The 13,001-nt window shown below is 42.1% G+C and overlaps 1 long non-coding RNA gene across 1 annotated transcript in view; it reads right to left on the reverse strand.

Moving 5' to 3' along the window:
• Nucleotides 1-2,832: 2,832 nt before the first annotated feature.
• Nucleotides 2,833-13,001, reverse strand: part of LOC122565087 — a 73,449-nt gene continuing 63,280 nt past the window's right edge. Inside the window, exons 2-3 of the long non-coding RNA XR_006316077.1 lie at nucleotides 6,323-6,498; nucleotides 2,833-3,486 (exon numbers count right to left, since the gene is read on the reverse strand). This is a non-coding gene — a long non-coding RNA (uncharacterized LOC122565087). The remainder of the gene's footprint in view (nucleotides 3,487-6,322; nucleotides 6,499-13,001) is intronic.

Consider the following 13,001-nt stretch of genomic DNA (forward strand, 5'->3'; position numbering starts at 1 on the left):
ACTTTCTCGGTGTACCTGGACACCGAGATCTCTCTGGTCATCTACACCAACAAGAGTCTTACCAGTAGCCCAGTACTCTGCAATCCTGTTACTCCTTCCAAAGTGAAGCACCTCGCACTTTTCCACATTAAACTCCATTTTCCATCTCTCAGCCCAGCTCTGCAGCTTATCAAGTCTCTCTGTAACCTACAACATTCTTCATCACTATCCACAACTCTACAGATCCTAGTGTCATCCGCAAATTTACTAACCTATTATTCTATGCCCTCATCCTGGTCATTTATCTAACTGACAAACAGCAGCGGCCTCAAAACAGATCCTTGTGGCACAACCTCCCCTTCACAAAACCTTGTTGACTATCCCTAATCAACTTATTTCTCTCTAGATGATTATAAATCCTATTTCTTATAACCTTTTCCAACACTTTACCCACAACCACAGTAAGGCTCACAGATCTATAATTTCCATAGTTGTCTCTACCCCCCCCTTCTTGAACGAGGGAACAAAATTTGCTATGCTCCAGTCTTCTGGCACTATTCCTGGAGACAATGACAACATAAAGATCAAAGCCAAAGACTCAGCAATCTCCTCCCTGGCTTCCCAGAGAATCCTAGGATAAATCCCATTCAGCCCAGGGGACTTATTTATTTTTACACTTTCTAGAATTGCTAACACCTCCTCCTTATGCACCTGAATCCCATCTGGTCTTGTAGCCTATATTTCAGTATTCTCCTCGACTGCATTCTTTTTCTAGTGTGAATACTGATGAAAGGTATTCATTTAGCACTTCCCATATCTCCTCTGACTAAACACACAACTTCCCACTACTATGCTTGATTGACCCTGTTCTTACTGTAGTTATTCTTTTATTTCTGATATAGGGTTTGCTTTGATCGTATCCACCAATGACTTCTCATGTCCCCTCCTGGCTCTTCTTAGCTCCCTCTTTAGGTCTTTCCTGAATAATGTGTAACTCTTAAACACCCTGAGTCATCACATCTCACCCTTCTTCTTCCTCTTGAAGAGAGACTCAACCTCCTTAGTAAACCATGGCTCCTGCGCTCGACAACTTCCTCCCTTCCTGACTGGTACATACCTATCAAGGAATAAGCTCCACATTTCAATTATGTCCATTTCCTGCAGTTTCTTTCACCATCCTATGTATCCTAAATCTTGCCGAATCGTTTTGTAATTGCCTTTCCTCCAGCTATAACTCTTTCCCTGCAATATGTACCTATCCCTTTCCATCATGAAAGTAAACATAACGGAATTGTGGTCACTATCACCAAAGTGCTCACCTACCTCCAAATCAAACGTCTGGCTGGGTTCATTACTCAGTACCAAATCTAATGTGGCCTCCCCCCTTGTTGGCCTGTCTAGATACTGTGTCAGGAAACCCTCCTGCACACATTGGACAAAAACTGACCCATCTAAAGTACTTGAACTATAGTATTCCCAGTCAATATGTGGAAAGTTCAAGTCCCCCATAACAACTACTCTGTCACTCTTGCTCCTATCGAGGATCATCTTTGCTATCTTATTCTCTACATCTCTGGAACTATTTGGAAGTCTAAAGAAAATTCCCAATAGGGTAACCTCTCCTTTCCTGTTTCTAATCTCAGCCCATACTACCTCACTGGAGGAGTCCTCAAATGTCCTGTCTGCAACTGTAATACTGTCCTTGACTAACAGTGCCACACCACCCCCTCTTTTACCATTTTCTCTGTTCTTACTGAAATATCTAAATCCCAGAACTTGTAATAATCATTCCTGTCCCTCCTCTAGCCATGTCTCCGAAATAGCCACAACATTGAAATCCCAGGTAGCAACTCATGCTGCAACTTCACCCACCTTATTCCGGATGCTCCTGATGTTGAAGTACACACACTTCAAACTAACTTCTTGCCTGCTGGTGCCTTCTTGCAGTCTTCAAATCTTAGTTCTGACTTCACTACTCTCATCCTCCCTATACTCGAACTACAATTTTGGTTTCCATCCCCCTGCTGAATTAGTTTAAACCCACCCGAGGAGCATGAGCAAATTCCACAAGTATGGCTACCTGCCTGTAACTCCTCTCAATAATCCCCACTGCCTCCTGAATGATCCAAAGATCATCCAGCTCCAGCTCCAGTTCCCTAACATGGTTTTCAAGGAGTTGGAGTTGGATGCACTTCCCATAGATGCAGTCAGCATGGACACTGCCTGTGACCCCTACCTCCCACATTCCTCAGGAGGAACATTCAACTACCCTAACCTCTCTTCCCACTATTCTAAACTCCCAACAAGACTACTGAAAACTAAAAAAAAATGAAAAAAATACAGTCACTTTACCAATTGGCACACAGAGGAGGATGGGTGGGAGAAACTACCCGAGTAATGTTTCGAGTAAAGGAACCACCCAAATATAAAGCCTCACTTACCCAGCATTCCCATGTTTGCTCCTGCTCAGTGTGCGTTCTGCCTGTATATGAGGTAAACCTTTATATCTTTTAAAATTTTACCTTCTCGTTGGGCCTCTTGCTCCTCTCACTCTAACTGCCACCGAAACAATGAGAAGCAAGTGAATGGTTCATTAAAGCATTGCTTGTTCACATTGAAGCTTGGCTTTATATTAAGCCTATATTGCTAAATTGAGTGGGGTTTCCTGCCTGCAATAGCCTGACATAAGAAGTCTCCAATCAGATCTTTACGAGAGTGGATTCACCACACAGAATTGGCCTTAATCCACCTGGCTATCTCTTTTACTGATACCATTAGGCTCTGTAGTATGAGAATGTGCAAAAAATGTGTTAGTGGCTGAATCTGGCTCAAAAGAAGGACTATAAAGTTGAATTTTTCTATATTTTTCTGCTTTATTTTTTGTGTTTTGGATGATTTTTCTGTATCTTCAGATGGCGTGGAGAGAATAAAGCACACTTTTTTGTACTTTGTAACAAAATACATGTGACAATAAATAAATCAAATCAAATTAAATAATTTTCAATCTTCCCATGGGCAAGTTATTCAGCGAATAAATTCGGCATGAGGCATGTTACCAAATGAAATAAGAATCTGAGCACAATGAGATTGAGCAAACTGATCTGACACCAATATATCAGCAACAGCCTTGATATATTTGTGAGTGGTCAATTGAAAGATGGCACACAGGGTCCCTAATGGCTCCTTAGAAGAGGAATACAGCCACCACCTTGATGGTCACAGGGATAGGATGTCCATCCTCTCCCCCATGGCTTGGGACATCCTCAGTCTGTGTCAACACTGCACCTCACCCATCTGGGAGGAAATGGCATCAAGGATGAAAGACTCTTTCCCAAAGTCTGAGGGGCCTTCAGCTGTGATACCTCAATTTGGTGTCTCCTGGCGGTTGCTGCTGTTGGCCTTCCTGACCCATCTGTTCTTCTTCCATTTGTCTGTGCCGCTATTGTAGTGCAGCAACAGTGGCGAGAACTCTTTGCTGGATCCATCAGTCATGGTTATTGCAATGAGCTCGTGTGGAGAATATAGGAAAGGGAAAATATTCTTAGTAATATGAGCAGTCAGCACTCTCATCACTCACATCCAAATATGAACATCCATACCTAAAGCTATCGCAAAGGAACCACCATCAAATTTGTCAATTTTCTCCCTGTACTCCCCTGATAGAATCTTGTTAAAAGTTCTGAAACATGTTTTGTATTGTCATCATTTCATGACTGGATTAAATCCAAATTATATTAATTGGTTGTTCATTCAGATCAAATCCTAATCTTGGGCCACTGTGTAAATGTGTTTAATTTTATTCATGTAGGTATCTCCTGAACAAATGAAGCAGTATAATAGTGTGTTAAAGAGAAATCCACTGGTCAAAAGCAGTTAACTGTTCCAATACTAATGATGCAGAAACTCATTATCTTTACTCAGCTACACATTGTAATTTCATCTGATAACACACTGAAAAATTTCAATGCAACTAAACACTTCATTATTTTTGTAGACCATACTAAAAACGAGTCACCAATATTTTGATTTAAGACTGATATTTTGAGTGCCTGATCATCCAGGCCTCCTTATTTAGACTGTAGTTTTTCACTCAGCAAGTTCAATTGAAACTTGAAAATCAAGATTTCTTTATTCTCTTGTCACATGAGATTTGACTTCAAAGGGTGTTTCTCTGATTTTCCTGCTGTCTTCTCTCATGCATATCCCATTACTTTCTCTTGCAAGCCTTTATTTGTTTCGTTTTCCAAATCAGTTTCATCTCAAGGTTCAAGATGACACTTGAACGCCAGATTTACACTCTTTCTCACATCTTAAAATCTCCTCGGAAATTAAAAGATCTTTCTTCATTGAAATAGTGACAAAAATACATGTTGTTAAACTACAAGCCACAGACAAGCAAAGTGTTAACAATAGAGTTAGAAGAGAAATGTAAGGCAACATATTAGCTTGGAAACTTAACTGTTTGTGTTCAGAATTTGAGATGTCATTCTTTATGAATACTTTTTTTAGTTTTATTCATTGGGCATTGCTGGCTGGGCCAGCATTTATTGCCCCTCCCAATGTCCTTGTGAAGGTGGGGAGTGAGCTGCCTTCTTGAATTGCTGCAGCCCACCTGCTGTGGGCTGACCCACAATGCCATTAGAGAGAGAGAGGGCCAGAAGTTTGAACCAGCAACAGTGAAGGAATGCTGATATATTTCCGAGTCAGAATGGTGAGTGTCTTTGAAGGGAACTTGAAGGTGGTGAACTTGTAGTGAACTGTAACCGGGTCAGCTAAGTGGACCTCTGGAATATGTGTTCCCAGATTGAGGCTGTTGATCTGGTCCAATCAGGAAGTTCTCGGTAACAGATAAGAACAAGAGTGTCAGAGGTTCTGTTCACTCTGAGCGCTGGCTCTGAGGAGGCTGGATCAGTTTCAAGGACTTTCCGCATGTAAATAAAGGGTGATTTGGTAACAGGGTATTGGCCTCTGTGCAGTTATTTCACAACTGGTGCAAATAAGCCATACAATGGAAGTTTTGAAATATATTGAACAGATACAGCAATGTAGTCTGTATTGCACTCATGAGATGCTGAGCAGATGGAGGTCAAACAGTTTGTTCTCACCTGCCTAAGGTCCCAGAAATACTTTTTCTGCAATGAAGATGTTGAAATTTGTATTCACATTATACATTTTGTTTTGTAATTCATTCTTGGGACTTACATGTTGCTAACAGCACTTACTGACCATCTCTAATTTCCCTCGGGAACTGGTGGTGAGTCAGGCTCCTTCATGACACACTGCAGTCCATCTGGTGTAGGTACACTGACAGTGTTTCTTTCTGTCATGGCATGACACAAAGATTAGCTTGCTAAGCCACTTACAGGGCAATTAAGAGGCACGCGTAGACCAGACTGGGTGAGGATGGCTGATTTCCTTACTGATAGCCGTCAATGAAAATGGTTCCTATGCTAGCATTTCATTGCAGATTTAACAGTTGAAATTAAAGTGCCCCAGCTAGCGAAGTGGTACAGCTGGCATGGTGGTATTTGCAGTCATGTCTCTAGAACATCAATCTGGGCATCTCTGACCACTTTGTCATTATTATACAATTATCCTCCAACTTGTACATGCTCTATTTTACTCAAACAATGGACACAAAAAAGCATGTGGCAAGATTTGAGAGGCATTCCATGCAATTCTGCAAGTACTCAAGATTTGGGCAGCACAGTGGCTCAGTGGTTAGCACTGCTGCCTTACAGCGCCAGGGACCTGGGCTCAATTCCAGCCTCGGGCAACTGTCTGTGTGGAGTTTGCACATTCTCCCTGTGTCTGCGTGTGTTTCCTCCAGGTGCTCTGGTTTCCTCCCACAGTTCAATGAATTGGCTGTACGAAATTGTCCATGGTGCTAGGTGCACTAGTAAGAGGGAAATGAGTCTGGGCGGGTTACTCTTCAGAGGGTTGGTGTGGACTTGTTGGGCCAAAGGACCTGTTTCCCACACTGTAGGGAATCTAATCTAATCTAATCATTTCAGTACAAGCTACAGTAAAAGAAAATCAGAACTTTGTATCTGAACATCTTAGCTGTTCTATTAAAAAATCTTGTAAACGTTATTGATTTTGTGAAGTACTAACGATCTCCTCTTTGGAGAAATGAATCAGTTGCGATGATAGTTAAAATGAAATAGCTTGTTCCAAAAAAAAAATCAGCAGTGAAAATCCTTGCAACATTTACAAGATAAAATTATTGTAAATGCCAAGACTTACAACTACCATTATTTTCTTCAATCATTACAATTACAATTACCTAATTTAAAAACACAGAGTTTATCAAATATATTCTAGCTCCAATTTGTTGCCTCACCAACAAAGATGTTGGCTCTTGCAAAAATAAGTTTCCAGAGACCCAACAACTTCAATGAAAGGAATGCCAGCAGGAAGCAATTGCACATGGACTCAATGTGAAGCCACAGGGAAGTAGCTGGGAGTTGGATAAAAAACGCAGAGAATGCTGAAGAAACTCAGCAGGTCTGGCAGCATCTGTGGAGAGAGAAAACACAGTTAATGGTTTGAGTGTGGTATGACTCTCCTTCAGAATCTGTCTGTGTTTAATGCTAGTTTCCAACCTTCACAGTATTTTGCTTTTATTAGGAGTAGGAACACTAGTTTCGTTTTCACTCTCTGTCACAAAAAACTATGACTAATTCAAATGATTCACTGCCACCTTAGTTTAGATCAGGTATATCAGGGATTGGAAGTGTCTGGTATGTTCAGGTTACCATTACATATCTTCGTCGCAGAACAGCTCTTCTGGCTTGAGTTCTGCAAGATGCAGATAAGGATCAAACTTTTTTTTATTCATTCACTGGATGTGTACATGGCTGGCTAATGCAGCATGGACTATTCATCCCTAATTGTCCTAGAGAGTGACAAGCTGCCTTCTTAAACTGCTTCATTTCTTTGCTATAGATCCATCCACAGTACTATTAGAGTAGGAGATCCAGGATTTAACATGTGACAGTAAAGATACGATGATATAATTCAAAGTCAGAATGGTTAGGGCATCTTGTCAAATGCTGGCTTGATGTCAAGAGCTGTCACTCTCACCTCTCCTCTGGAGTTCAGTTGTTTTGTTCATATTTGGACCTAAAAATGTAAAGAGGTTAAGAGCTGAGTGGTCCTGGCAGAACCTAACCATCAGTAGCAGGTTATTGCTGAGCAGGTGCTGTTTCACACTTTGCATACGTTTACTGAGGATTGACACTATACTACTGGGGTGATGATTGACTGGGCTGGATTTGTCCTTTTTGTGGAGATTTTGACATTGATAAATAGATGCCAGTGTTGTAGCTGTAGGTAGGGATGCAACTAGTTCTGGAGCAATAGTCTTCAATCCTATTGCTGGATATGGTCAGGGCCCATAGCTTTTGTATTATCTGGTGTCTTCAGTGTTTATATCATGTGGAGTAAAATACCTTGTCTGTTGCACTAACGGGCTGGGCTCCCCATCACGAGGATGGGGGTATTTGTGGAGTCTTCTTCTCCTGTTAGTTATTTAATTGTCCACAACCATTCACAACTGGGTATAACAGGACTGCAGAGGTTAAATTTAATCTGTTGCTTGTGGAATTGCTTAGACCTTATTGCGCAGCAAGACCAGAATACAAGTCATTCTATATTGTCACTTCACCAGGTTATTATCTCACTTGTAGGTGCCTAGGATGCCATGCTGCATTCGTTATTGAACAAAGATTCATCTCTTGGTTTGATGGCAATGATAGAGTGGCAGAAAAGACCATGAGGGTACAGATCGTTGTTGAATATATTTTTTCTGCTTCTGTTGATGGCCTACAGTAGCTATGAATGCCAAGTTTTGAGATATTAGATCTACTCTACGTCTATCACATTTGGCAAAATGGTCATGCCACACAACACAATAAAAGGCAATAAACGACATTATCTCCACAAGTACTGTAATGTATTCAACCCTACGAATATTGTAAGTGGACAGATGAATCTGTGACAGGTGGATTGGTGAGGGCAAAGCCAAATGGGATCTCCCCTCTTATTTGTTCTCTTACAATTACCGCTCACCCAGTCCAACAGCTATGTCCTTTAGAACTAACAGCAATCTAGGTTTCTTCAATATATCATTTCAGTTGCAATGACACTATCATCTTTTGCTATAAATTTTGTGTCTTATGATCCTGTTCCACAGCTACCTGATAAAGGAGCAGTGCTCCGAAAGCTAATGCTTCCAAATAAACCTGTTGGACTATAACTTGGTGTTGTGGGATGGTCAACTTTAGAACTTCGTTAGCTCTGTAGTGGTGCTACGGAAATATTCTTGGTGATGAATGTTGAAGTTCCACCGACAATATACTCATGACTTTGTAACACTCTGCCACTACCTCTGGTGTGTCTGTAGTGTTGGTGAAACAGCACATACCTAGGATTGGTAATGATGATAAGTTCTGAGGAAGGGTCACTCAACCTAAAACTCTGATTTCTCTTCACAGATGCTGCCAGACCTGCTGAGCTTTTCCTGCAATTTCTGTCTTTGTTTCTGATGGTGGTGGTGGCGTCTGCGCTGTTGTCTGTAAGGTGTGATTCCATTAGTATGGCTATGTCAGGCTGTCGCCTAACTATGCTGTGGGACAACTCATTCAACTTTAACCACAGATGCTCATCACGATAATTTTGAACAGTCAACAAGGCTATGTTTTCTATAAATGTACTGGTGCATAGATCAATGCCAAATGGTCCATCTGGCTTGATTTCTTTCTGTTAGATGTTGTAATTGAGTGACTTGCTAGGCCATTTCAGAGGACAATTAAGAGTCAACACATTGCTGAGGGGTCTGGAGTCACATGGAACCCTGACCAGCGAAAGGACAGCAGATTTCCTTCCTTAAAGGTGAACTGAGAGATCTTACAATAATTGACAATGTTTCATTAGATTACCTTTTTAATTCCATTTTTTTAATTGGATTCAAATTTCACCATCTGCTATGATGGGATTCAACCACATATCCCCAGAGCATTAGCCCAGCCCTCTGCCTCACTAATCTGCTGACTAATACTCCCATGACCTGCCTCACAGAACTTAAAGTTTATGATGGCAATAATTGCTTCTATGCTCTATATGTGGTAAGATCATTTTTTAACATTTCACAATTCAGTTAGTAACTTCCTCCTCCACTTACGGGGAGGCTCTTTTACCTCTCTCTACTCCCACTACTTGATACAAGTTAATTCATGTCTAATCAAGCCATGTCTAATGCCAAACGGTTTGATGCCAATATTAAGTGCTTTTATGGGAAAATAATCTAGTTCTCAGCACAAATGTCCCTCACCTTGATGAGTGCAAATTTTACAGAGAGAATGCAATAAAAAAAGCTCTTATAGCTTTTTTTTACATTTAATTTCAGTCTTGAGGTTTGGTGAGATGAAGCAAGACTCCTCTGGGTCAGCCTTAGCTCTACTAAATAGAAATATTGCCAGTCTACTGATCTTCCCCTTAAAAGACCAATTTAAATTGCAAACTTTTACCCAATGGTGCAGTAATTTTATTGCCAAGTGCAATGGTTTTAATATTACATCTGCTCTTTTTTTTCTCAGGCCCAGCTGTTAAAATTCCTCAGAGACTCATAGCATTGTCAAAGTGCTACACAACTATTTTCTTGTTTCATACAATTTCTCTCAAATCAAGAGACATTAAAAAAAAATTCAAGTCTTTGTTACTTAGAGGAATATATTTCCTTTTTTCTTCTCATGTAGCTTCACTTTCTTCCCTCCTTTTTATAACAGGGGCAATCATTCATGCTAGGGGCACAACATTGTAAGGGTCAGGTTCCCCCTGATGATACACTCAAACGGTCATTGTTTATTAACAGGCGGTTAACAATGGAACTATTACAGCCAAACCTTAGCCTCCTCTCATTTTATTTGCTAAAGTATACAGGAGCTCTCCTTGACTGACTAAGCTAATTGTTGAATGGAAAGCGACCTTGCATTCAGCATTCTGAAGAATGAGTCAGTTTGAGGGGTTTTTTTTTCCAATCTTGACCATGGCAAAGGGGAATGGTTAATGGGGGAACCATATCAGGTGAGAACATGTGCCTTCATTGATCAAACCTTTGAGTATAGGAGTTGGGACATCTTCTGAAGTACAGCATCCAATTCGGGTCGCCCTGTTACAGGAAGGACATTATTAAGATGGAGAGGTTTCAGAAAACATTTATCAAAATGTTTGGGACTTTTTTCACTGGAATATAAGAGGTTGAGGGGTGACCTTATAGACAGCATCCAATTCGGGTCGCCCTGTTACAGGAAGGACATTATTAAGATGGAGAGGTTTCAGAAAACATTTATCAAAATGTTGTCGGGAATGGAGGGTTTGAGTTATGAGAAAATGCTGGAAAGCCTGGGACTTTTTTCACTGGAATATAAGAGGTTGAGGGGTGACCTTATAGAGGTTTATAAAGCCATGAGAGGCATGGATAAAGTTGAACGCCAGGTGTTTTTCATCCCTTGGGTGGGGGGCTTCAAGCCGAGGAAACATATTTTTAAGGTGAGAGGAGAAGGATTTACAAAAGATATTGGGGACAATTTCTTTTTACACAGTGTGGTTCACATGTGGAATGAACGTACAGAGGAAGTGGTGATGCAGATCCAGTTACAATGTTTAAAAGACATTTGGCTAAGTACATGAATAAGAAATGTTTGGAGGGATATGAGCCAGGAGCAGGCTGGTGGGATAGTTTAGTTTGGGATGATGGTTGGCATGGACTGGATGGACCAAAGGGTCTGTTCCGTGCTGTATGGTTCTATGACTCAAAAATACTCAGATTGCTGCTGTCTAGATAACCTTTAGTGATCAATTCTTCACATTCCGGTGGTCTAGGAATGGGCTTTGTCTCCAGTCAGTCCGAAGGGACAGAGTATATGCCTCTTTCAGGCCAGGACCTGAGCTCTATTAGTCCTGTGCCGGACCTGCAGTCAGTCCAGGGTAGTGAAGGGTCTGTCCAGGGTGTTGCCTATTCTGAGGCCACCACATGTCTGGAACTCGGACTGGGGGTTCTAATGAAGTGGTCAGAAGGAATTGGGGGCTGCTAGATGTTGTAGTCTAGGATTTGGAAGGTTAGAGGTGAGGATCATACTGTCTTCTATGGAGGTCAAGGAACCTCAGCGTGCACATGCAAGAAAGATATACGGTTCAGAGGGACTCTGGGGCAGTATGGGGAGCTGAGTGGTGAGAACGATTGCTGACAAACCATGAAGGGCACAAAGGGAGGGTCATGGGGACAACTGGGAGGGGGATCATTGGTGTTGGGGCAGTATGGGATTGGGGAGATGGTGGGCACTTGGTTCACACTGCTATAGGAAAGGGAAGGGTGACAAGCACTGCTGGTTAAGGATTAGTGGGGGTTTCTGGCAAATATTGTTATGCCAAAGCCACATTAGAAGGGTTCTGCTTCAACCTTCTTGAAAGCAGACAAGGTGACAATTGTATATGAGAAGGTGGACTGGCATGTTTTGTATACCAACACAATGCCCACTGCCACCATGCCCATGTCAAGATGTCACCCTTTGAACAGTCAAAGGCAGCAGCTTCCCCTGGATTGAAAGACAGCTGGGGAGGTGGTCGTATGGGAAACATTGTGAGGAAATCGACTTTCTTTGCCATGTTGGAGCAAGCTGTCAACTCAGAATTCAAAGAGGAACATGACTATCTGCCAACCATGACCGTCTCCACAGATCCCCTGCAATCCATGTCAAGATAGCCAAGATTAGCTCTGCAGATCTTCAGCTATTCTTGCTCCTCAGAGGAAACTGAAGGTGATGACTGCATCAATGGACAGAGCAGCAGGAGCTGTGGACCCTCCTGCACAAGATGGTCCATGGAGATACAACATTGACCCAAAGCTGAGTTCATGAGCTTTGATGCAGCCACCTGCAGATGATCTTCTGTGGTGTCAATGCCTCTGGGTATCTCAGAAAGTTGATGCCGATCTTCCAGTGGTTGGATGAGGGCTTTTATCTTCAATGACTTGCAGGGAATCCCCATTCAATTGATTTGAGGAAGACAGCAGCCCTGGATTATGTTCAATATGGATTGGTTGGACTGACAGGTCTATTTCTATGCTGGGCAAAAGTAAGGACTGCAGATACTGGAGATCAGAATCAAGATGAAAGCACAGCAGGTCAGGTAGCATCCCAAGGAGAAGGAAAATTGATGTTTCAGGCATCCAGAGGCATTGACACCACAGAGGATCATCTGCAGGTAGCTATTTCTATGCTCAATGATCCTATGACTCTCTGACTATGTGAGGGAGCTCCTGGGGACCCTTGCAAAATCCCACAGGCATCCATTCACTGATGCATCCAGGATATAATTGAAGCATGGTTTGCTAAGGCTCAATGGTTTATTCATTTCCCCCTTGGATCAGGCAGCCAGGACAGGCAGTTTTGTTGCCACTGCAGGATTTCTACAGGAACAGTGCATAATCGATTGCACTGAGAGAGTGATCAGAGCTCTCAAACAGTAGGCAACAGTCTTGATCAACAGGAAAGGCTTTCACTCCATGAATGTGCAGATGTTCTGTGATCACACCATTACATCATGCAGATCTGCTCCTGTTTCCCAGAAATCTGAGTGACACTCCATTCTAAAAGAATCACAGGTACCTGCATCTTCCAGTCACCGTGATTCACACCAGGGATGGTCAGGATGGTCAGTTAGCGACACATACGACCACCTAACCCATGGGTTATGACCCTTGTCAAGCATCTGGCCAAAGTGGCCCTGAAGCGAGCTACAACACAATGTATGTGTCCACACGCCCACTGAAAAGCAACCCATAGTTCTTCTAAAAATGAGATTCTGATAGCTGGATTGGTCAGGTGGTTAACTCACCGATACGATGTCTGAGATCTTAACTGTTTGCTGTGCCCTTTGCAACCTGACTGGAGAAAGGACAAGATGGAGCAGCGAGGGTCACCTCTGATGAGGAAGTCAACACTGAGGATTCTGAGATGGCC

Source organism: Chiloscyllium plagiosum, chromosome 31, assembly GCF_004010195.1.
Source record: "Chiloscyllium plagiosum isolate BGI_BamShark_2017 chromosome 31, ASM401019v2, whole genome shotgun sequence".
In the NCBI taxonomy this organism is placed as follows: domain Eukaryota; kingdom Metazoa; phylum Chordata; class Chondrichthyes; order Orectolobiformes; family Hemiscylliidae; genus Chiloscyllium; species Chiloscyllium plagiosum.